Source organism: Rhinoraja longicauda, chromosome 3, assembly GCF_053455715.1.
Source record: "Rhinoraja longicauda isolate Sanriku21f chromosome 3, sRhiLon1.1, whole genome shotgun sequence".
NCBI lineage: Eukaryota > Metazoa > Chordata > Chondrichthyes > Rajiformes > Arhynchobatidae > Rhinoraja > Rhinoraja longicauda.
The window spans coordinates 89,991,751-90,016,228 of record NC_135955.1 but is presented as its reverse complement, the minus strand read 5'-3'; the positions used below and the strand labels follow the sequence as shown (position 1 = coordinate 90,016,228).

At 46.0% G+C, this 24,478-nt stretch overlaps 1 protein-coding gene across 2 annotated transcripts in view; it reads right to left on the bottom strand.

The window, feature by feature from the left end:
• Positions 1-19,311, bottom strand: part of sv2ca (synaptic vesicle glycoprotein 2Ca) — a 170,498-nt gene extending 151,187 nt beyond the window's left edge. Inside the window, exon 1 of one of the 2 annotated variants that reach the window (XM_078396641.1) lies at positions 19,054-19,311. The gene's annotated coding sequence lies outside the window, so the exon portion shown is untranslated. Of the gene's footprint in view, positions 1-16,949; positions 17,170-19,053 lie in introns of those variants that run through there. The other variant, XM_078396642.1, reaches the window with a different exon arrangement.
• Between the last annotated feature and the right edge of the window lie 5,167 nt (positions 19,312-24,478).

Below are 24,478 nucleotides of genomic sequence, written 5' to 3'. Positions count from 1 at the left end.
AAGGTTTTTCCTCATCTCCGTTCTAAATGGCCTACCCCTTACTCTTAAACTGTGGCCCCTGGTTCTGGACTCCCCCAACATTGGGAACATGTTTCCTGCCTCTAACGTGTCCAACCCCTTAATAATCTTATACGTTTCGATAAGATCCCCTCTCATCCTTCTAAATTCCAGTGTATACAAGCCTAGTCGCTCCAGCCTTTCAACATATGACAGTCCCGCCATTCCGAGAATTAACCTAGTAAACCTACGCTGCACGCCCTCAATAGCAAGAATATCCTTCCTCAAATTTGGAGACCAAAATTAATTTACAATCCCACACGTATTTGGGTTGTGGGAGAAAACTGGTGCACCCAGAGGAAATCCCCAGTCATAAGGAGAACGTGCAGATTCCACAGAGATAGCGGCCGAGGTCAGCTCTATCACCTGTGCCACTAGTATTTGGCTTTATGGCCATCCATTGATTGAATTTTGAAGTTAAGAAGAATTTTACTTTTCTTTTTCTAATAATCTTTGCATTCTTTTGTCTTTTCATCTTTAATTTGATTTCAAAAAAACCTTTGAACCATGAAAGTTAACGTTGCATGGTGATCATTATAAATGATAATGACTGTCATGGTTGAAACTGTTTAGTTTCGTTTAGCTTAGAGATACGGCGCCGAAACAGGCCCTTTGGCCCACCGAGTTTAGCAACCCCCACTATCCGATGCACACGAGGGACAATTTTACATTTATACCAAGCCGATTAACCTACAACCCTGTACGTATTTGGAGTGTGGGAGGAAACCGAAGATCTCGGTGACGCAAGTCACGGGGAGAACGTACAAACTCCGTACAGACAGCGCCCGTAGTCAGGATCGAACCCGGGTCTCCGGCGCTGTAAGGCAGCAACCGTACCACTGCACCATCGTGCCGCCCGTGTTGTGAAACTAAAATGCCCAAAAAGACCTGGATGTTGTTCAGCCGTAAAAGCTTCTTTTTAAATGGAAAGGAGAGCATATATTGACTGAAGTTAGGCCCCTTGGTTTGTCCTTGTCTGCACCATTCTGTGCTCTATATAAAAGATTTTAACAAGCAAATTTTATCTGTCCTTAACAGCCTTATCAGACCTGCATGTTTTTACAGATTAGCATTCTGCACCATTTGGACTAATTTCCATTCAGTTTCTCATTTGAAGTCATCAATGGAAATCAAAAACAGTGGGGCACCAACAGTGAATCTTAGGGTAGTTAATGGAATACATCTATCACCGCTGTTGCTCTACGGCTAACAATTGTTTCCTGTGCTGCCGTTAATTTCTTGCCTAGTTTTAGTCTGAATCCATCCTCCTTTCAATTGATGATGAAGCTTTTAATGCTGAACATTTATCCAGGTCTTCGTGGATGTTTTAGTTTTTCAATGCTTTCGATCAATAATGCGGTTATTATTGTTCATGGTTCAAAAACTGCAGAAATCAAATTAAAGCCGAAAAGACAAAGGGTTATTGGAAAAAGAAAAGTGTCTTCAAAATGTAATCAATGAATGGCCCATAAACATCCCAATATATCTGGACGGACACAAAAAGCTGGAGTAACTAAGGGGCTCAGACATCATCTCTGGAGAAAACCAGAGAAACCTTTCTTCTGTTTGCATTTAGAACATTGAACAAATATAGAACAGTACAGTAGCACAGGAACAAGACCCTTCGGCCCACAATGCCTTTGCTGAACCCAATGCCAAGACCAACTCTGCTGCGCATGAAGATAGACACAAAATGCTGGAGTGACTCAGGCAGCATCTCTGGAGAGACATTTCGGGTCGAGACCCTTCTTCAGACTGATGTCAGGGGAGTGGGCAGTACAGAGATAAAATGTAGTCGGAGACAGTAAGACTGGTTCTTTCTACACGGGTTCTTTCCTACACATTTTGTCTGATGCACATGATCCATATTCCTCCATTCCCTGCATATCCATGTGCCAATCCAAAAGTCTCGTAACTGCCAGTATCTGCCTCCACCACCGCGTTCGGCCGCTCATTCCAAGCAATCACCACCCTCTGTGTAAAAAAAAACATGCCCAGCACATCTCCGTTAAAATTTGCCCCTCTCACCTTAAAGCTGTGCTCTAGTATTTAATATTTCCATCCTGAGAAAAAGGTTCTGACTGTCTACCCCAACTATCCCCCTCATAATGTTATAGTGGTAAAGCAAATTTTAGATACTTCTATCAAATCACTCCTCAACCTCTGATGTTCCAGAAAACAATCCAAGTCTGACCATCCTCTCTCTCCCTGTAGTTAATGCCCCCTAAACCAGGCATGATTCTGGTAAACCTGCTCTGCACCCTTTTCAAAGCGTCCACATCCTTCCTGTAATGGGGTGATCAGAACTGCGTGCAATACTCCAAATGCTGCCCAACTAAAGAGGTCTGCTTGGCTAGTCTCGTGAAGTTGGATGTGTAGGAAAAAAAACTGCGGATGCTGGTTTATAAAAGATGGAGGCGCAGGCAGTCTGAAGAAGGGTCTCGAGCCGAAACGTCACCCATTCCTTCTCTCCTGAGATGCTGCCTGGCCCGCTGAGTTACTCCAGCATTTTGTGCCTACCTTCGTGAGGTTGGAGGTTTGCTTGGCCAGTCTTTTCTGATGGGCACAACGCCCCATATGATCGGTCAAATATCAGGAATTAGGCGCTGAGCTAGACTTTGCTTTGCCCTCCTCTTTCTTCAACCTCCCCACCCCCACCACAATCAGACTGAAGAAGAGTCCTGACCTCAAACATTCACCTATCATGTGTTGGAAGGAACTGCAGACGCTGGTTTACTTCGAAGACAGACACAAAACTCAGCGGGACAGGCAGCATCTCTGGAGAAAAGGAATAGGGAGTGTTTTGGGTTGAGACCCTTCTTCGGACTGAGAGTCAGGGGAAAGGGAAACTTGCCCTTGAAAAGGTACAAAGAACAAATGAATGAAAGGCATGCTAAAGGACAAATCAAGCCAGCGAGGATGACCAAGAAAGGTGGAGCACAAAATGGTCCATTGTTCATTCACTTGTTCTTTGCGCCTTTTCATATTGCCAGTTTCCCTCTCCCCTGACTGTGAGTCTCGACCCGAAATGTCACCTACGACACCCTGAGTTACTCCAGCACTTTGTGTCTTTTTTTGTAAGCCAACGTCTACAGTTCCTTCTTGTCTCTTCAGTGCATTTCATGTTGCACTTTACATCATCGGTCAATACCGAGCCAAAGAAATGACACTGGTTATCTACTTATAATGGCAGTTTAACAGGAACTCTTGCACTGACGTCGCCACTACAAACACCAGAAGGTATCACAAAACGCTGGAGTAACTCAGCGGGTCAGGCCGCATCTCAGGAGAGAAGGAATGGGTGACGTTTCGGGCCGAGACCCTTCTTCAGTCTGATGTTTCCACCAGTGGGACAGTCCAAGATTAGAGGTCATAGCCTCAGAATTAAAGATGTTCTTTTAGGAAGGAGATGAGGAGACATTTCTTTAGTCAGAGGGTGGTGAATCTGTGGAATTCATTATCTGTGAAGGCCAAGTCAGTGGATATTTTTTAAGGCAGAGATAGATAGATTCTTGGTTAGTACAGGTGTCAGAGGTTACGGGGAGAAGGCAGGAGGGGGAGATAGATCAGCCATGATTGAATGGCGGAGTAGACTTGATGGGCCGAATGGCCCGATTCTACTCCTATCACATATGGCATTTTTCTTTTTTCTGGCCCTTTTAAAGATTGCACAAAAGGTGTATTGGTATATGAAACCTGAAAGCCCCAACTGTCAGGGCACGTGCCACACATTCCTGACTGAACTTAGGTAGTGAAATTAGGAATCTTGGAGCCATGCAGCACAAAAACATGCCCCTCACCCCGACTTGCCCATGCGACCAAGGTGGCCCATCTACGCTCGTCCCTCCTGCCTGCATTTGGCCCATCTACATACTAAAACTCTTGTTTGTTTGTTTGTTTGTTCCTGAACTACAGCCAAAACGGTACACCATAGCACAACAATTTTAGGCCCACCTTGCTCACCATCGTCCCTTTGGTGCTAATGGAAGAAGTTTCATTGAAATCGCTGTTATATTTTTTAAGTTATTTACATTTTAAAGTTTATATCTATCTCCTAGGGAGGGAGGGGGAGGGAGGTAGGGAGAGGGAGGGGGAGGGGAGGGGGAAGCAGGGGGGGGGGAGGGGGAGGAGGAGTGGGAAGGAGGGAAGGAGGAGGGTTGAGGGGAGGGGTAGGGGAGGGGGAGGGAGGGGGAGGGGGGGAGGGGAGGGGGGAGGAGAGGATGCTGCACCAATGCAGGAGGGGTTTGGGCCCAACGGTCCACTTGGTCTAGTATCTCTCTAAATCTTTCCTATTCATGTACCTGTTCAAATGTCTCTTAACTGCCATTATAGTACTTGCCTCAACTACCTCCTCCATGCACCCACCACCCTCTACTCTGTGTGAAAAAGTTGCCCCTCAGGTTCCTATTAAATCTCTCCCCTCTCAAATTAAACTTTAAGACTCTGATCATTCACCCAATCGATTCCTGCTCATGATTGTATACATCTCTACAAGACCACCTCTTGAATGTATCTATTACATGAGCAAAACGCACAAAGTGCCGGAGGAACTCAACGGGTCAGACAGCGTCTGGGGAGAGAAAGGACAGGCAACCGACCGATCGGGTCGGGAATAGACTTGATGGGCCGAATAGCCTAATTCTGCTCCTGGAACTTACACTTTGATGAAAATGCACTCGTCCAGATGTTCCACGGTGCAGATGTGCCCGGGGGGCGGTTATTTGGCATTGGTCTCTTCCCACATGCGGACTTTCCTCACAAAAACTGGAATTAATTTGCATTTGTCCGTTTAGCTGGCTTCGCACATTGAGTGCTTGTGCAATAATTGGCCAGGTCAATGGCTCAAACTCTCTCCAGTCCCCCCCCCCCCCCCACCTCCAGATTTCCCGGGGCGCAGCGACGGAGAACCCAACGTTGAAATAGACAATAGACAATAGGTGCAGGAGTAGGCTATTCGGCCCTTCGAGCCAGCACCACCATTCAATGTGATCATGGCTGATCATTCTCAATCAGTACCCCGTTCCTGCCTTCTCCCCATACCCCCTGACTCCGCTATCATTAAGAGCTCTATCTAACTCTCTCTTGAATGCATTCAGAGAATTGGCCTCCACTGCCTTCTGACGCAGAGAATTCCACAGATTCACAACTCTCTGACTGAAAAAGTTTTTCCTCATCTCAGTTCTAAATGGCCGACCCCTTATTCTTAAACTGTGGCCCCTGGTTCTGGACTCCCCCAACATTGGGAACATGTTTCCTGCCTCTAACGTGTCCAACCCCTTAATAATCTTATACGTTTCGATAAGATCTCCTCTCATCCTTTCACTCTCACGTTTTCTCCCCACTGCTGGAAGATTTCATGCAGTCATCTTTGCCACTTCATTCTAATTCATTTTGATTTCCTGATGTTTGTGATTTATTTTAATTTTTTTGCTATGCCAGATTAAATTACACGAGAACACCCAAATTGCACAAAAAGGAACTGGGGAAAAATACAGCAGTAGACTCAAAAATGCTGGAGTAACTCAGCGGGCCAGGCAGCATCTCTGTGGAAAAGGAACGGGTACCATTTTGGGTCGAGACCCTTCTTCAGACTGAGGGTCAGGGGAAAGGGAAGCTGGGGGGAGGGGGGGTATGAAAAGGAACAGAACAAATCAGATGACCAAGGGATGGAGTAATGGAAAATACAGAAAATGCATTGATCTTCGTGTGCAGAGCGGTAAGTTAGTCTCACACCACGGGCCATGTGGTGCAAGTTTGTTAGGACTATGGACTGCAGTATCCGGAGGAGCTGAGTATTTAGAAAACAGGCAAATGATGGTTTTATTTCACAGTCAGCAGAAGGCAATTTGTGTTGTTTCGGAGAAAAAAAATCGTGCACGAATACTGTGTGGTGTTGCATGAGAGCTCTCCTCTCGTCAGACGCCCTGCGCAGTGGACCTACCTGTGCAGTGAGATTTAAACGGGGTCACACGTTTAGCATGCTGATCGAAATGACATTTTGGGAACACAGGTTCACGAGAAAGATTCCTCCCCTCCTGGAACCAGCAAAGAATATCTCTGCTGATAGGAATGGATATCCAAGAGAGACGATGGTTTTGTTTTAAAAGAAGCCATCTTGACAAATCTACTTTTGAAAATAAAAAGATCGATGTACAAATTTAATCTTTCAGTTTTCCAGCTGTTTAAAACAGAGGTAGAGATAAATGATTTATTGTAATATGGTTTGGAGAGGGACCATAGGGAAACTTCTTCAGAACTGAAATCCATGCGAATTCACTTGCTGGGTGATAGTATAGTTTATTGTCACATGTACCGAGGTACAGTCATAGTCATAGAGTCATACAGTCATAGAGTGATACAGCGTGGAAACAGGTCCTTCGGCCCAACTTGCCCACACCGGCCAACATGTCCCAGCTACCCCAGTCCCACCTGCCCGCGTTTTGGTCCATATCCCTCCAAACCAGTCGGATCCATGTTTCTTAAACGTTGGGATAGTTCCAGCCTTAACTATCTTCTCCGGCTGCTTTTTCCATACACCCACCACCCTTTGTGTGAAAAAGTTACCCCCTCAGTGAAAAGCTTTTTTTTTGGTGCGTGCTAACCAGTCAGCGGAAAGACAATGCGTGATTACAATCACAAGTTCACAAGTGATAGGAGGAGAATTAGGCCAATCGGCCCATCGTCTACTCCGCCATTCAATCACGGCTGATCAATCAAGCCATCCAGAGTGTACTGGCACAGGATAATCCAGTAAAGTCTGGTTAAAGATAGTTCGAAGGTCTCCAGTGAGATAGATGGTAACTCATGACCAAGCTCTAGTTGTTGGTAGGATGGTTCAGTTGCCTGATAACAGCTGGGAAGAAACTGTCCCTCAATCTGGAGGCATGTGTTTAACCCATTCTGCACCCCTTGCCTAATGGGAGAGGGGAGACTCATCTTTGATTATGCTGCTGGCCTTGCCGAGGCAGCATGTCATGCGGATGGAGTCAATGGAAGGGAGGTTGGTTTGTGTGATGGTCTGGGCTGCATCCACAATTCTCTGCAATTTCTTGCGGTCTTGGATGGAGCTGTTAATCAGAAACCATGCAGAACTTCTTGATCTAACCAACCCCAGTGAAAAGTGATGGGATGGCATTCGCCCCACTTTTAGATTCACACAGCATGGAAACAGGCCCAATTAGTCCGTGCTGCGAAAGATACCCATTTGTAAACCTTTCCTACCCATTTACCTGTTCAAATGGGGTTTGTTTTGTGTTGTTATAGAAACATAGACATAGAAACATAGAAAATAGGTGCAGGAGTAGGCCATTCGGCCCTTCGAGTCTGCACCGCCATTCAATATGATCATGGCTGATCATCCAGCTCAGTAACCTGTACCTGCCTTCTCTCCATACCCTCTGATCCCTTTAGCCACAAGGGCCACATCTAACTCCTTCTTAAATATAGCCTATGAACTGGCCTCAACCACCTTCTGTGGCAGAGAATTCCACAGACTCACCACTCTCTGTGTGAAGAAATGTTTTCTCATCTCGGTCCTAAAAGACTTCCCTCTTATCCTTAAACTGTGACCCCTGGTTCTGGACTTCCCCAACATCGGGAACAATCTTCCCACATCTAGCCTCTCCAACCCCTTAAGAATTTTATATGTTTCTATAAGATCCCCCCTCAGTCTTCTAAATTACAGCGAGTATAAGCCTAGTCTATCCAGTCTTTCTTCATATGAAAGTCCTGCCATCCCAGGGATCAATCTGGTGAACCTTCTCTGTACTCCCTCCATGGCAAGAATGTCTTTCCTCAGATTAGGAGACCAAAACTGTACACAATACTCCAGGTGCGGTCTCACCAAGGCCCTGTACAACTGCAGCAGAACCTCCCTGCTCCTATACTCAAATCCTCTTGCTATGAATGCTAACATACCATTCGCTTTCTTCACTGCCTGCTGCACCTGCACGCTTGCTTTCAATGACTGGTGTACCATGACATAGTACCTGCCTCAATCACTTCACAGTTTGTTCCATTTTACCAACTTTTATTTTCAACTGAGGGCAGCACAGCGGTAGAGCTGCTGCCTTACAGCGCCAGAGATCCAGGTTCGATCCTGACCACGGGTACTGTCTGTACGGAGTTTGTAAGTGCTCCCCGTGATCTGCGTGGGTTTTCTCCGAGATCTTTGGTTCCCTCCCACATTCCAAAAGACGTACAGGTATGTAGGTTAATTGGCTTGGTACAAATGTAAAGTTGTCCCTGGTGCATGTAGGGTAGTATTCATGTGCGGGGATCACTGGTCGATGGGGATTCGGTGGGCCGAAAAGCCTGTTTCTGCACTGTATCTCTATACTACGCTAAGCGAAACTCCAACTATTGTATATCTTGCAACTCCATTCCAAAGATGAAAATTTCAAACTGAGTTTAAATGGCTCCCTTATCAACATTCATAAGCAGATAAGTTAAGTGATAGTAAAGAAAGACAGCTAAATGTTGGAATGTTGAGCAAAGCACAAAGTACTAGAGGAACTCAGCGGGTCAGGCAGCATCTGTGGAGACAAATGACTTTTCGAGCCGGGACCCTTCTTCAGAAGTGCATGTAAACAAGGTGGTCATTTAGACTATTCCTTCCTTGCAAGATAAACGCAATAAGATTGGCTGATCAGGTTACATGGTCAGTTATATACATCTCAGTCCTAAATGGCCTACCCCTTATTCTTAAACTGTGACCCCCCTAGTTCTGGATTCCCCCAATATCGGGAACATTTTTCCTGCATCTATCCTGTCCAATCCCTTAAGAATTTTATATGTTTCTATAAGATACCCTCTCATCCTTCTAAATTCCAGTGAATACAAGCTCAGTCAACCCATTCTTTCATCAAATATCAGTCCCGCCATCCCGGGAATTAACCTGGTGAACCTACGCTGCACTCCCTCAATAACAACACTAGTTCTATAGTATCCAACATTCTCATCCACTCCCTATACACTTGTTGGGATTTACAGAGACCAATTAACCTACAAACCCGCAAGTCTTTGGGATGAGTTAAACTGCCCCTCGTGTGTAGGGAGTGGATGAGAAAGTTGGATAACACAGAAGTAGTGTGACCAGGTGTGGTCTCCGTGGGCTGATGGGCCTGGTAACCTACAAGGCTGCAGGTCTTTGGGATGTGGGAGGATATCTCTGGCACTGTGAGGCAACAGCTCTACCAGCTGTGACACTGTGCTGCCCTGCTATCTCCTGGCACATATTCTTTGCTAGTCTCATGCCTCACTTCAGCCACATCACCCTCAAAAAGAACAGAGGGAATAGGAGCAGGTGTCGGCTACACAGCCAACTCCAACAAGCATCAAAATCCTCTACCTGCAGCAAGGCAGCCATAGAGTTTCTGCCTCACAGTGCAAGAGACCCAGGTTCGATTCTGACTATGGGTGCTGTCTGAACAGAGTTTTACGTTCTCCCTGTGACCGCATGGGTTTCCCCCCGTGATCTCCGGTTTCATCCCAGGGATAAATCTGGCCCGGCATGAAATCAAGCACTTCAAAACATGCTTATGTTTTGGTGTGCAGAGCCTGGTCCAATGCACTAACCATTCTTCAAAATTAGCTATAGGTGGCAACACCCATAAGGACACACAGTGCTAGAGTCTGAAGAAGAGTCCCTAACTGAAACCTCCTATCCATGTTCACCCGAGATGTTGCCTGACCCACTGAGTTACTCCAGCACTTTGTGTCCTTATGTCGAAACCAGCATATGCAGTTCCTTATTTTTACACCAGCCCATAAGTGTTGTAGAACATATTTGGGAGTGGGAGTGTGAAAGGGCACCCAGATTCAGGGACAGTTTACTCCCAGCTGTTATCAGGCAACTGAAACATCCTACCACATCCAGAGAGCAGTGCTGAACTACTCTTTGGTGAGCCTCAGACTAACCTTCATCGGACTTTACTGGCTCTACCTTGCACTAAATCTTACTCCCTTAACTGTAAATGGATTGATTGTAATCACGTATTGTCTTTCTGCTGACTGGTTAGCACGCAACAAAAGCTTTTCACTGTACCTCAAAGATGGACACAAAGTGCCGGAAGAACTCAGCGGGACAGGCAGCATCTCTGGAGAGGAATGGGTGACATTTCTGGTCGAGACCCTTCGTTAGGACTGTACCTCGGTACACGCGATAGGGAATTAAACTGAACTGAACTGAGCTGAGCTGAGTTGTGGGGGTGGGGGAGGGGAGGGGTGGGGATGGAGTGTTTAAACAAATATATTCTGAATTTACCAGAAGAGAAGAGAGAACAACCACTGGATTTGGAAGGTTCAAGGCTGGTATGGCTGATTACCTGAAAGTGTTATATTCAGCACTGAAAGTGGAAAGTAGGATTGAGCCAAGTTGGAAGATGAAGTGCTCTTTCAAGTGTCACCCAGCAATTCAGATTTTGAGTTCAAATTCCAGATGAGTGGTTGGGAAAGCAAAACATTATATCGGAGGACTTAATGATGGGAATAACAGTGCTGATGAATTATTGCATAAGAAACAACGATGTCCAGTGAACGATATCTACAACACCCATCTACATGGACATAGTACAGCACAGGAACAGGCCCTTTTAGATTTAGATTTAGAGATACAGCGCAGAAACAGGCCCTTCGGCCCACCGGGTCCGTGCCGCCCAGCGATCCCCGCACACTAACACTATCCTACACCCACTAGGGACAATTTTTACATTTGCCCAGCCAATTAACCTACAAACCTGTGCATCTTTGAAGTGTGGGAGGAAACCGGAGATCTCGGAGAAAACCCACGCAGGTCACGGGGAGAACGAACAAACTCCATACGGTACAGCGCCCGTAGTCAGGATCGAACCTGAGTCTCCGGCGCCGCATTCGCTGTAAGACAGCAACTCGACCGCTGCACCACCGTGCCGCCAACGACGTCTGCGCCAAACATGATGACACGACCAACGCTTATCCTTTGTTCCCAGCATATCCATGTGCCTGTCTTGAAGCCTCTTAAGTGCCACTATCACATTGGTATTACTATAGCATAAAAGGCAATTATATACAGCACAGGGTCAGGCCCTTTGGTCCACAATGTGTGCGCCGAACATCATGCCAAGATAAACTGATCTCATCTACCTGTACATGATCCATATCCTACCAATCCTTGCATCTAGTCGGGTCTCTGTGTATCCTCAGTCCCAAACTATGTCCCATGGGCATGGAGCAGAATGTGCTGGAACCCTCAGCTATCCTCAGCAACATTACAGGTCAATAGCTTTCTTGACCCGAAACGTCCACCCATGTCTCTAGAGATGCTGCCTGTCCCACGGAGTCACTCCAGCATTTTGTGTCTATTTTCGATAACAATAGGTGCAGGAGGAGGCCATTCGGCCCTTCGAGCCAGCACCGCCATTCAATGTGATCATGGCTGATCATTCTCAATCAGTACCCCGTTCCTGCCTTCTCCCCATACCCCCTGACTCCGCTGTGCTTAAGAGCTCTATCTAGCTCTCTCTTGAATGCATTCAGAGAATTGGCCTCCACTGCCTTCTGAGGCAGAGAAGTCCACAGATTCACAACTCTCTGACTGAAAACGTTTTTCCTCATCTCAGTTCTAAATGGCCTACCCCTTATTCTTAAACTGTGGCCCCTTGTTCTGGAATCCCCCAACATTGGGAACATGTTTCCTGCCTCTAACATGTCCAACCGCTTAATAATCTTATACGTTTCGATAAGATCTCCTCTCATCCTTCTAAATTCCAGTGTATACAAGCCTAGTCGCTCCAGTCTTTCAACATATGACAGTCCTGTCATTCCGGGAATTAACCTAGTAAACCTACGCTGCACGCCCTCAATAGCAAGAATATCCTTCCTCAAATTTGGAGACCAAAACTGCACACAGTACTCCAGGTGCGGTCTCACTAGGGCCCTGTATAACTTTCCAAAGGCCATAGATGATGGATTATCAACCTAAAATATGCAATCTGTTGACGGCTCCATCGATGCTGCCTGACCTGCTGAATATTTGCAGCATTTTCTATTTTTATTTTAGACTTCTGGCAGCTGAGGTTTGGCAACTTGGAATGACCCCTATGTGTCAGTGATAGAAGGTCTCAAGAATGAAGATTTTAAAGGCAACATTAATTTTTTTTAAAGCGATTTCAAATTTGAATTTTTTCACAACTGCTTTATTTCTTAAATCAAAATGTTTGTTCTCTTACAACCCATATAAACTCCCATCTGAAAATCTGAACTGACTTGAAGCAGGAGTGAGGTAAAGATTTTGCCTTCCTCGGAGGTTATAAGAATATATTGTGCTGGAAATGATCTCTGCTTCTTCTGCAACTTTAGAAAATGGCCCCCCGTTAATTGTTTCTGAAGCAAATCAACCTTATGGCACAGCTCATAAAGTTCATAATTTATACGAGCAGAATTAGGCCATTCGGCCCATCATGTCAACTCCGCCATTCAATCATGGCTGATCTATCTCGCCCTCCTACCCCATTCTCCTGCCTTCTCTCCACCACCACTCCCCACACCAATCAAGAATCTGTCAATCTCCTCCTTAAAAATATCCATTGACAGGGCCTCCACAGCCTTCTGTGGCAGTGAATTCCACAGATTCACCACCCTCTGACTAAAGAAATTCCTCCTCATCGCCTTCCTACAGGAATGTCCTTTAATTCTGAGGCCATGACCTCTGGTTCCTAGATTCTTCCACTAGTGGAAACATTCTCTTCACATCCACTCTATCCAGGCCTTTCACTGTTTGGTAAGTTTCAACGAGGTCCCCCCGAGTACAGGCCCAGTGCCGTAAAACGCTCATCATATGTTAACCCACTCATTCCTGGTTTATGATTCTCGTAAACCTCCTCTGGACCCTTTCCAACACCAGCACATCCTTCCTCAGATATGGGGCCCAAACACTGCTCACAATACTCCAAATGCGGTCTGACTAGTGCCTTACAAAAGCCTCAGCATTACATCCCTGTTTTTATATTCTAGTCCTCTCAAAGTAAATGCTGGCATTGCATTGGCCTTCCTTACTACCGATTCAACTTGCAATCTAACTGTTTGGGAATCCTATATCAGCACCCGCAAGTCCATTTGCATCTCCGATTTCTGAATTCCCTCCCCATTCAGAAAATAACTCACCGACTCAGTCGTGGGGAACTAACACAATGTACTCTCCAATAATTTTGTGATGATGTGGATTTTGATTTTGATGGGACATGAAATTACATTTTCAAGGTCAGCTGAGTGAAATATCATTTGGGGGCTGGGTGGTTGTGCAGAGAAGAGAGACGTAAAATGCTGAATCATTATGGATGATTCCCCCCCCCCCCCCCCTTATATCAAAAATCTTCTAACCCCCCACTCTATCTCCAGGTCCCTCAGGTCGGCCGATTTGGGGCTACTCACTATCCCGCGGTCTAGGCTTAAGCTCAGGGGTGACCGCGCTTTTGTGGTTGCAGCTCCTAGACTGTGGAACAGCATCCCTCTCCCCATCAGAACTGCCCCCTCCATCGACTCCTTTAAGTCCAGGCTCAAAACCTATTTCTACTCTCTGGCGTTTGAGGCCCTCTGAGGGGGCGCTGTGAACTGTTTATGTATGTGCTGTTATGTTTGTGTGCCATTGTATGTTCGTTTCTTAGTACCTGAACTGATGTACAGCACTTTGGTCAACGTGGGTTGTTTTTAAATGTGCTCTACAAATAAAATTGACTTGACTTGACTTCCCACACTCCAAAGACATACAGGTTTGTAGGTTAATTTGCTTCAGTAAAGATTGTAAATTGTCCCTAGAGTGTAGGATAGTGCAGGATAGTGCTCGTGTGCAGGGGATCGCTTGGTGGGCCAAAAGGCCTGTTTCTGCACTATATCTCTAAACTAAACCTAAACGAATCCTCTCAGCTTACATTAGTTTATTGTCACGTGCACAGTGAAAAGCTTTTCTGTTATGTGTTATCCAGTCAGCGGAAAGACTATGTTGAGATTACAATCAAGCCGTCCTCAGCGTACAGATACATGATAAAGGGAATAACGTTTAGTGCAAAATATCGTCCAGAGAGCAAACCATGCACGGAGAAAGCGAAATAAGTTGCATGTCGGCAAGTTGGGCCGAAGGGCCTGCTTCCACACTGTGTGACTATGTTCAACTCTATGAGAATGCGCAGGTCCACGTTCTACACGGAAGGTGGTTGACATCAGATGCTGAAGAGAGTCTACTCTGCAGAGTCTGACTGCGTTCAGCTCTGACTCACGCTCTGCAGCAGACTCCTAAGACCTGACTCCATTTTACACAACAGAGCTGAGCCTGAAATGTAACTACAATGGCATCGTACAGACAACAGCACCGTGTGGAAAAATAACTTCCCCCCCATTAAAATCACACCGTTCAAATGAATGAATATCAAACGACAAACCATAATATTCTTATAAGTGCAGAGGCTCCCGTGACTGGTGACTTTCAAGGCGCTCACTAGCCAGCACAGTAATGGTTAAACATGGAGCATTGTCTGCTCATCGCCATTCAGGTGCCAGAGATGAATTAAGGCACCAAACAATGACGAACGCATCTTTTCGCTCCATCTTTTTTTAAAAAACGATTCTATTATTTTTCGAACCATTTACATTCTTCAGTGTGGCATCCCCGTCATGAATAGGGCAGGAATCGAAAGATCCTGAAAATTTGGTTATTTTCTCCGGAAGGTTTTCGTCTTCCACGCCCCATCGCTGTTGTGATTTCTCCTCCCGCAGAATGTTTCATCCACTCGAAGATGCTAACTCATGTTGCAATATAGTTCTACAAACGTCTGTGACCCAAAAGCCCAAAGGAATCACAGGCTACATGACTATAATAGGAGTCACAAATACATTTATTTCTTCTTTTTTTTTCCCTGATCGGATATCCAAATTGGTGCAGATGCCAGAAATACTCAGAACTTCGTGTTTTGACTGCTTATTCCTTTCTTGCTAAATGCCATTCAGGTCCAAGTGCAGTCAGGAACATTCGGTGGCCTGGTTGACTAATCCAGAAAAATTTGAACCCCAAATGTTGTGCTAACTGTTCTACATTCTAACTGATGGTACGATAAGTGAAATTATTTTTAAATTCTTTCCGACATTTTGGACGAAAGGTACAGTCTCGTTGTTAACCTCTGTTGTAATTTCGTTGTACTCGTTGCAATGACAATAAATGAATATTATTATTATTATTATTATTATTATTATTAGATAGAAGAAATCCTCAGGCTGGAAGCTATCTGTGTCGCTTGGATGTCCATAGTCTCCATTTAGATATTCAAGAATTGCAAAATATACGGAATGATTATACCTATACTTATCTTCAAGATGGCCTTTTAAAAAAAATGTTTTGAAGGGCAATGGAATAGAATGTGCCCTATTATTGCAAGCGCCATGTTTTTTCTGTGTCGTCATGCTGCTAACTCCTACATGGCTGGGAAAGGGATAATCCCATTGTCAGTACTCACTAAATGCAATACCTGCCCTTGATGCAAGTCCTGCATTAAAATATATATATATCTGTACCTCTTTGCAGCGGTACAAGTCTAAGATTGTTAGGAATGGTGCAGTCTTACAGATAAATTAGAGGTCACTATAATTTCAGGGTTAGGAATTCTGCAGCTAGTCCCTTGTAGGTAACAAGTTAGTCTGCATTAGGCACACACCTCCCTGAAAGAGAAAATAACCTTGCGACTACCCAGTGTTACTGTGGGGATTTCTGGTCAATGAAATTAAATTATTTCATCAGAACGTGAAGCAAATACTCAAACCTGAATCTACAGACAATTCTAAGCAAACATGGCCCTTGAAAAATTAAATTCCAATCAAATATTTTAAAAGACTAGTTTAAAAAAAAAATTAATCAGAGACTTGACCTAAGAACACAGGCATTTTAAATTCATCAAAATACAGACACCATCATTATATGTGGAATTTAAATGCATTTTACTAACAATTTAGCATCCGCCACTGCTAAAGGCTGATCAAGAAGACGTAATAAAACCTCTACCTTAGGCTAACGGCACATAATCAGTGATAATTAAGACGACTCCTTTCACTCCAAGGAAACTTTCACAATTAGAAGTTTCGTCTAATAAGTACACAAAGTACATCGGGGGTTCCTTTTCAAAGACAGTGGCTTCCCTCTGAGAACATTGACAAGGATCACCTTGAGAGTGCACAGTTTTAATAAAATCTTACGGAATAAATTAAATGATCCGTTCTGTTCGCCGGATTTGTGATAGAACTGACGTGTGGTTTCGGGCGATCAATGGCCATCATAAGATTAGTTGACACGGAATCTGCAACCGTTAGATATTTACGCTTTTGGGGGAGGGGGGGGGGGTGGGTATTTCAACATTTTACTGAGGTTCTTCGGAAAATAAATATCCCTCCCAAACATATCTTCAGTTTATCGAGTTAAAATTTGGAGATTGGGGAGTCTACCGTTGGAAGACTGGCCACAATAATGGGACGTGTTGTCAAGCCGATGAACACCAAATTTCATTTTAATACATCATACGTTTAAATTAAACAATCCAGAGGTCTCAAAGACCATTGCTGATAGAAAGAAGCCGAGTTGCGTTGTTTTGAGAGGATTTTTTTTAAAGCAACACCTTTCATTTATAATGCAATTTGCCTTTGAGTGAGAGGGCGAGGGGGGGAAATCAACTCATTTTTATATCAATGAACTTCCATGAAAGAGTTCACGACGTTCTTTGACATCGCCAGCACCTAATCACAATTTCCCCCCTCCTGCAAATAACATTGGAAGCCTCCTCTCAGCACCAGCCCCCTACCGAAACAAGCAATACTTGAACTGGCATGTGTGCGAACTAGCAATTGTAACATTCAGTGAAAACGCATAGCGTTCTACTTACTTCTGCAACGCGGTCAAACGAGAGCGATTTTTAAAAAAAAGATAATTTCACCTCCCTTTTGCACCGTTGTAGTCAAAAGACAAAAGTCAACTTTTCTAAGACCCCGTGAAGTTACACTATCGCAAAGTCGTTCAAAAACGCAGGCAGACTTGTGTGATTTTTGGGGATTTTGTTGTGTTTCCCGCTGAGCTCCTGGTATTCTGCGTCTGGCTGTGCGCGGTGCTGAAATGACAGCTCCGAGATGACTCAGTCTCTCTGCGGCAGTAACTTAACACAAGACTAACCCGGACCTCGGCTCAATCGGACGTGTGTTGGGTACCTAAAACACACTTCTCCTTCCACACTGCACAAGCGCCCTTTCCATCGGCTCAAAGACATTTCCCCGGCGTGATGCTCTATGACAACAGCCGATCAACCGCAATCAGTCTGAAGTACGATCGGGTGACAATTCACACAATAACCACGGCACATTCTGTGTCATTCGGGTGTCTGGGGGTTATGGGGAGAAGGCAGGAGAATTGAGGTCAGGAGGGAGAGATAGATCAGCCACGATTGAATGGCCGAGTACACCTGATGGGCCGAATGGCCTAATTCTGCTGGATGCTTTCAAGAGAGAGCTAGATAGAGCTCATAAGGATAGCGGAGTCAGGGGGTATGGGGAGAAGGCAGGAACGGGGTACTGATTGTGAATGGAAGGTATTTATTCACAAAGTGCTGGAGTAACTCAGCAGGTCAGGCAGCATCTCGGGAGAGAAGGAATGGGTGACGTTTCGGGTCGAGACCCTTCTTCTGACTGACCTGCTGAGTTACTCCAGCATTTTGTGAATAAATACCTTCGATTTGTACCAGCATCTGCAGTTATTTTCTTATACTGATTGAGAATGATCAGCCATGATCACATTGAATGGCGGTGCTGGTTCGAAGGGACGAGTGGCCTCCTCCTGCACCTATTGTCTATTGCCTCTATCACACAAGAACATTTACAAATCAACTCGCTGCTTGGTTCGTTTTGAAAAAAAACCATATTTTGCCCCCCCCCCCCAAGCTTGTCATAACGTCATATGGAATAGTAGAATTAGGCCATTCGGCCCATCAAGTCCAGTCCGCCATTCAATCATGGCTGATCTATCTCTCCCTCCTAACCCCATTCTCCTGCCTTCTCCCCACAACCTCTGACATCCGTACTGATCAAGAACCTATCTATCTCCGATAGATAGATCGGATCTCCGAACTGAATTAACTTTATCTAGAAAGTTCACATTGAGCAAGTAACCCTCTCTCTCTCCATCCCTCCCCCCATCCTAGTTCTCCGACCGGTTTCACTGGACCTCTGATTACATTTTATCGTTGTGTGTCTCGTTGGCACCTTCCCCTAGCTAACAATGTTCTACTCCACATTTTTCTTGACCAGCGTTTTCACACCTTACTATTCATTATCTCTGTGTCCCCCCCTAACTCTCAGTCTGAAGAAAGGTTATCCATTCCTTCCCCCCCAGAGATGCTGCCTGTCCCGCTGAGTTACTCCAGCATTTTGTGTCTATTATTTGACAAGGTCGACTCCATCAAGTTACAGTGTCAGACATGAACCATTGTACCAAGACCATGGTCAAACAACCGGGTGCCTTTTTGCAACGGGCCACCGCTTGTGAGACGTGGACGAGCTTTGAACAGATCAGAAGAGGGGATAAATCGTCTTGGAATTATTTCGAGCCCGCAGCTAGAACAGTGGAACAGTTTTCACTCTCCCAGGGTTTTAGTGATCGCTGCAGTTCCCGGGAACATTACAACCAGATCCATTACAACCGACCACGCACTCGTGTTCAAAGTTGACCCTCTGCAACATTTACTCACCAAGAAATCACAGTGATGCGCCGAAACAAACTTAGATAAACTACCTGCACGATGCGTCCCTGTTAACCGGAGCGTTCGAGCGACGGCGTGAACTAGTAGCGACAGAGAGAGATAGAGAGATCGCCAGATAAAGTTTAAAAATGTGACTCTGCATCCAATGTAATGAAACGTTGACCCGCCCCAGCTAAAGCAACGCTGCCAGGTAACCCGGCCGGGTGGACTGACCGTGTGAAGATGGCACTGGTTGACTTACTTTAAAGCTGGCTTCTTCAGGGTACGTCTTGAGACACAGCAGGCGGCGGGCGAAATTCAGACTCTCTGACTGCTCGCTGCTTCTCCCCCTGCCTTGTTTATCTTATCCCTGGTGTCTCCCCACACACACACACACACACACACACACTAAAATGGCTGCAAGTGAGATTGCTTCTGCCTGTGGGGTGGGTGGGTTTTTTGACGTTGCAGCTCCGCCACTGCAGTGCTGGAGAAGAGAGGGAGGGAGGGAGAGAGGGAGGGAGAGCACGATCGATAAACACAGCCCTGAGAGAGTCGTGTGGGCAATCCCAGCTAATGGAACAGTCCAGCCTCCAGCGACCATGGGGTGGGAAACATAAAACATGCACAAGCAGTAATCCGCATTCACCCCCCTCCTCCTCCGACTCTGCAAAACATCTTGAGACACGGATAAACACGGCATGTTCACAATGTGTAGGAAAGAACCGCAGATACCGGTTTACACCGAAGGAGGACACAAAATTTTGGGGGTAACTCAGCGGGACAGGCAGCGTCTCTGGAGAGAAACATGGAAACATAGAAAATAGGTGCAGGAGTAGGCCATTCGGCCCTTCGAGCCTGCACCGCCATTCAATATGATCATGGCTGGTCATCCAACTCAGTATCCCGTACCTGCCTTCTCTCCATACCCCCCTGGTCCCTTTAGCCACAAGGGCCACATCTAACTCCCTCTTAAATATAGCCAATGAACTGGCCTCAACTACCCTCTGTGGCAGAGAATTCCACAGATTCACCACTCTCTGTGTGAAAAAAAACGTTCTCATCTCGGTCCTAAAAGACTTCCCCCTTATCCTTAAACTGTGACCCCTCGTTCTGGACTTCCCCAACATCGGGAACAATCTTCCTGCATCTAGCCTGTCCAACCCCTTAAGAATTTTGTAAGTTTCTATAAGATCCCCCCCCTCAATCTTCTAAATTCCAGCGAGTACAAGCCGAATTTGTACTCAGAATGGGGGATGTTTTCGGGTCGAGACCCTTCTTCTGACCCGGAGACCTTCTCTCCAGAGACGCTGCCTGTCCCGCTGAGTTACTCCAGCATTTTGTGTCTATCTTCGGTGTAAACCAGCATCTGCAGTTCCTTCGTACACATCTTACAATGTGGTGTACAATCTTCAGACGACAGCGTTATAGAGAGTAAAAGGGTCTCGGCCCCAGAAACCTCACATATTCCTTTTCACACTAGGTGCTGCCTGACCCTTTGGAGACACAGCACGGAAACAGACCATTCGGCCCACCGACCAGCGGTCACCCCGTACACTAGCACTATCCTACACACTGGGGACAATTTACAATTTTACCGAAGCCAACGAATCTATAAACCGTCTTTGGAGCGTGGGAGGAAACCGGAGCACCCGGAGGAGAAAACCCACGCAGGTCACGGGGAGAACGTACAAACTCCGTACAGACGGGCACCTGCAGTCAGGATTGTACCCGGGTCTCTGGCGCTGTGAGGCAGCAACTCTACCGCCGTGTCACATTTAATCCGCTGAGTTACTCCAGCATTTTGTGTCTATCTTCAACGTAATGGACAATAATCTGTTTTTATTTGCAATCGCATTTTGAGTTATTTGGCAAAATAAGAAAATGTAAGTGCTTGGTCGGGCACGGTATTTTAATTTTACATTGCTTTTACAGTGAATAGATACATGATAAGGGAATAACGTTTTCGTGCAAGGTAAAGCCAGCAAAGTCCGATCAAGGACAGTCCGAGGGTCACCAATGAGGTAGATAGTAGTTCAGCACTGCTCTCTGGTTGCAGTAGGATGATTTAGTTGCCTTCACAGCTGCGAATGTTGGCCTTCATAACAAGAGGAGTTGAGTATAGGAGCAAAGAGGTCCTTCTGCAGTTGTCCAGGGCCCTAGTGAGACCGCACCTGGAGTACTGTGTGCAGTTTTGGTCTCCAAATTTGAGGAAGGATATTCTTGCTATTGAGGGCGTGCAGCATAGGTTTACTAGGTTAATTCCTGGAATGGCGGGACTGTCATATGTTGAAAGAATGGAGCGACTAGGTTTGTATACACTGGAATTTAGAAGGATGAGAGGAGATCTTATCAAAACGTATAAGATTATTAAGGGGTTGGACACATTAGAGGCAGGAAACATGTTCCCAATGTTGGGGGAGTCCAGAACAAGGGGCCACAGTTTAAGAATAAGGGGCAGGCCATTTAGAACTGAGATGAGGAAAAACCTTTTCAGTCAGAGAGTTGTGAATCTGTTGAATTCTCTGCCTCAGAAGGCAGTGGAGGCCAATTCTCTGAATGTATTCAAGAGAGAGCTAGATAGAGCTCTTAAGGATAGCGGAGTCAGGGGGTATGGGTAGAAGGCAGGAACGGGGTACTGATTGAGAATGATCAGCCATGATCACATTGAATGGCGGTGCTGGCTCAAAGGGCCGAATGGCCTCCTCCTGCACCTATTGTCTATTGTCCCAGAATCTGGAGGTGTGCGTTTTTACACTTCTATACCTCTTGCCTGATGGGAGAGGGGAGAAGAGGGAGTGGCCGGGGTGCGACTGGTCCTTGATTGTGCTGCTGGCCTTGCCGAGGCAGCGTGAGGTGTGAAAGGGATGTCGGTGAGTGTAATGGTCTGGGCTGTGTCCACAATTCGCTGCAATTTCTAGTAGTCTTGGACGGAGCTGTTCCCAAACCAAGCGTAGGGAGATTTCTGTCTGTAATTTCAACCCCCACCGTCTGGTATCCCTGGAAATTCCATTCAACTCGAGTTGAACATCAATGGGGATTAGATAGGGTGAATACACAAAGTCTTTTATAGACAATAGACAATAGGTGCAGGAGGAGGCCATTCGACCCTTCGAGCCAGCACCGCCATTCAATGTGATTATGGCTGATCATTCTCAATCAGTACCCCGTTCCTGCCTTCTCCCCATACCCCCTGACTCCGCTGTCCTTAAGAGCTCTATCTAGCTCTCTCTTGAATGCATTCAGAGAATTGGCCTCCACTGCATTCCACAGATTTACAACTCTCTGACTGAAAAAGTCAGATTCTCCCTTTCAACATTGCCCCATTCACCTTAAAGCTGTGCCCCATAGTCATTGGCATTTCCACCCAGGGATAAAAGGTTCCGACCGTCTACTAGATCTATGCCTTGGCCCGAATTGTCACCCGTCCATTCCTTGAATGAATGATGCTTTATTGTCACGTGTGACAAACCACAGTGATATACTTTGTTTCGCACACCCAAGGTATGCAAAGAGTCACCACATAAAGGGCGCCGACAAAGTTACAAAGCATCCCGCGCCAGCTCCACCTTTATTCCCCCCCCCACCCCCCGAGGTTCCCCCACGCCTGGCCCTCATTTCCCTCCACAGATGCCGCCTGAGCTGCTGAGTTCTTCCTGCACTTTGTGTTTTGCTGTGTTTGGGCGGTACTTGGAATAACACCCAGCCAACCTGATGGTCTACAAAGATTCCAAGGGTGCTGTTTTCTGGATCTCTCCAGAATTTGTATGTGTTATTTAAAGCAACTGTGAATCTCTGGCCCCACAATCAGGCTTTTTTTAAATGAAAACATTCTCATTGGTTGCAGTCCAGCAGGGCATCCCCAGTAAGCTGTCTACAAAACATCACGGAACTGCAGACGAAATAGAAACATAGAAAATAGGTGCAGGAGTAGGCCATTCAGCCCTTCGAGCCTGCACCGCCATTCAAAATGATCATGGCTGATCATCCAGCTCAGTAACCTGTACCTGCCTTCTCTCCATACTCCCTGATCCCTTTAGCCACAAGGGCCACATCTAACTCCCTCTTAAATATAGCCAATGAACTGGCCTCAACTACCTTCTGTGGCAGAGAATTCCACAGATTCACCACTCTCTGTGTGAAGGAAAATGTGCAGGAAGGAACTGCAGATGCTGGTCAAAAGCAAAGATAGACACAAAAACGCTGGAGTAACACAGTGGGTCAGACAGCATCTCTGGAGAAAAGGAATAGGTGACGTTTCGGGTCAAGACCCTTCAGACTGAGAGTCAGGGGAAAGGGAAACGAGAGTTATAGAGGGTGATATTGAACAAATTAATGAAAGATACGCTGCAGATGCTGGTTTAGTACAAAAAATGAAAGAAATGCTACACCAATGTGTTAGTCCAGTACAAGTTGCATATAAATGATACTCACAAAGTGCTGGAGTAACTCAGCGGGTCAGGCAGCATCGCTGGAGAAAAAGGAATGATTGATGTTTCGGGTCGGGACCCTTCTTCATGTGGAAAGTGGGGGGGGGGGGGGTGAGGTGAGAAAAGATCAGGAACAAACTAGGCCGGCCACAAATGACTTCAGGCGGGGCGTTGCCTGGTAGGGCCAATGTTGGCTTGGGAAGGTGTGATCTCAAGAGAGACACAATGTGGGGAACTGTAGAACTGGTCAAACGACACAGTAGGATGGAAGTGGCAGTGCAAGTAGAAGTTAGAAGTTCCTTCCACCATGGAGTTCCTCCACCAGTTTGTATTTAGAAGTATAAAGTTAGAGAATTCAATGTTAATGTTGTTTCTACAAGCTATGTATAAACCTGGTTCTTCCCAGTTCTGGCTCTATAGTGGGCAGCTTATAACCCTACGGGGTATGAATATTGATTTCTCTATCATATCATCATCATATATATACAGCCGGAAACAGGCCTTTTCGGCCCACCAAGTCCGTGCCGCCCAGCGATCCCCGTACATTAACACTATCCTACACTCACTATGGACAATTTTTACATTTACATTTACCCAGCCAATTAACCTACATACCTGTACGTCTTTGGAGTGTGGGAGGAAACCGAAGATCTCGGAGAAAACCCACGCAGGTCACGGGGAGAACGTACAAACTCCTTACAGTGCAGCACCCGTAGTCAGGATCGAACCTGAGTCTCCGGCGCTGCATTCGCTGTAAAGCAGCAACTCTACCGCTGCGCTACCGTGCCGCCTCTAATTTCAAGTAACTCTTGCATTCCCTCTGTTTCCGCCCCTCCCCCACCCTAGTTGTGTTGCTGGTTTCACTGTTCACATCCCTTCATTTTCACCTCCTCAGCCAAACAATGGACCATTGTGGGCTCTTTGGCCATCGGTGCCTTCTGCTCTGTCCTGTACATTTTGATACCTCTAGTTAACCTCTCCCCTGACTTTCGGTTTGAAGAAGGGTCTCGACCCGAAACATCACCTATTCCTTTTCTCCATCTTCTTCTTGCATTTGAGGCAGCAGAAGTTATGTAACGCCCTCCAGGCACTGTAGCCAGTGCAATGTGCTGTTGTCGAGGGCCGTGAGGTCTACCCCTCCACCAGGGGGATGGAGGACAGTGCAGTCGATAATGACGTGCTGCGCTGTTTGCTTGTCTGCTCCACACACGCAGGCTGCTGATGGACGCAACCCCCAACGATGCATGTTGGCGTTGG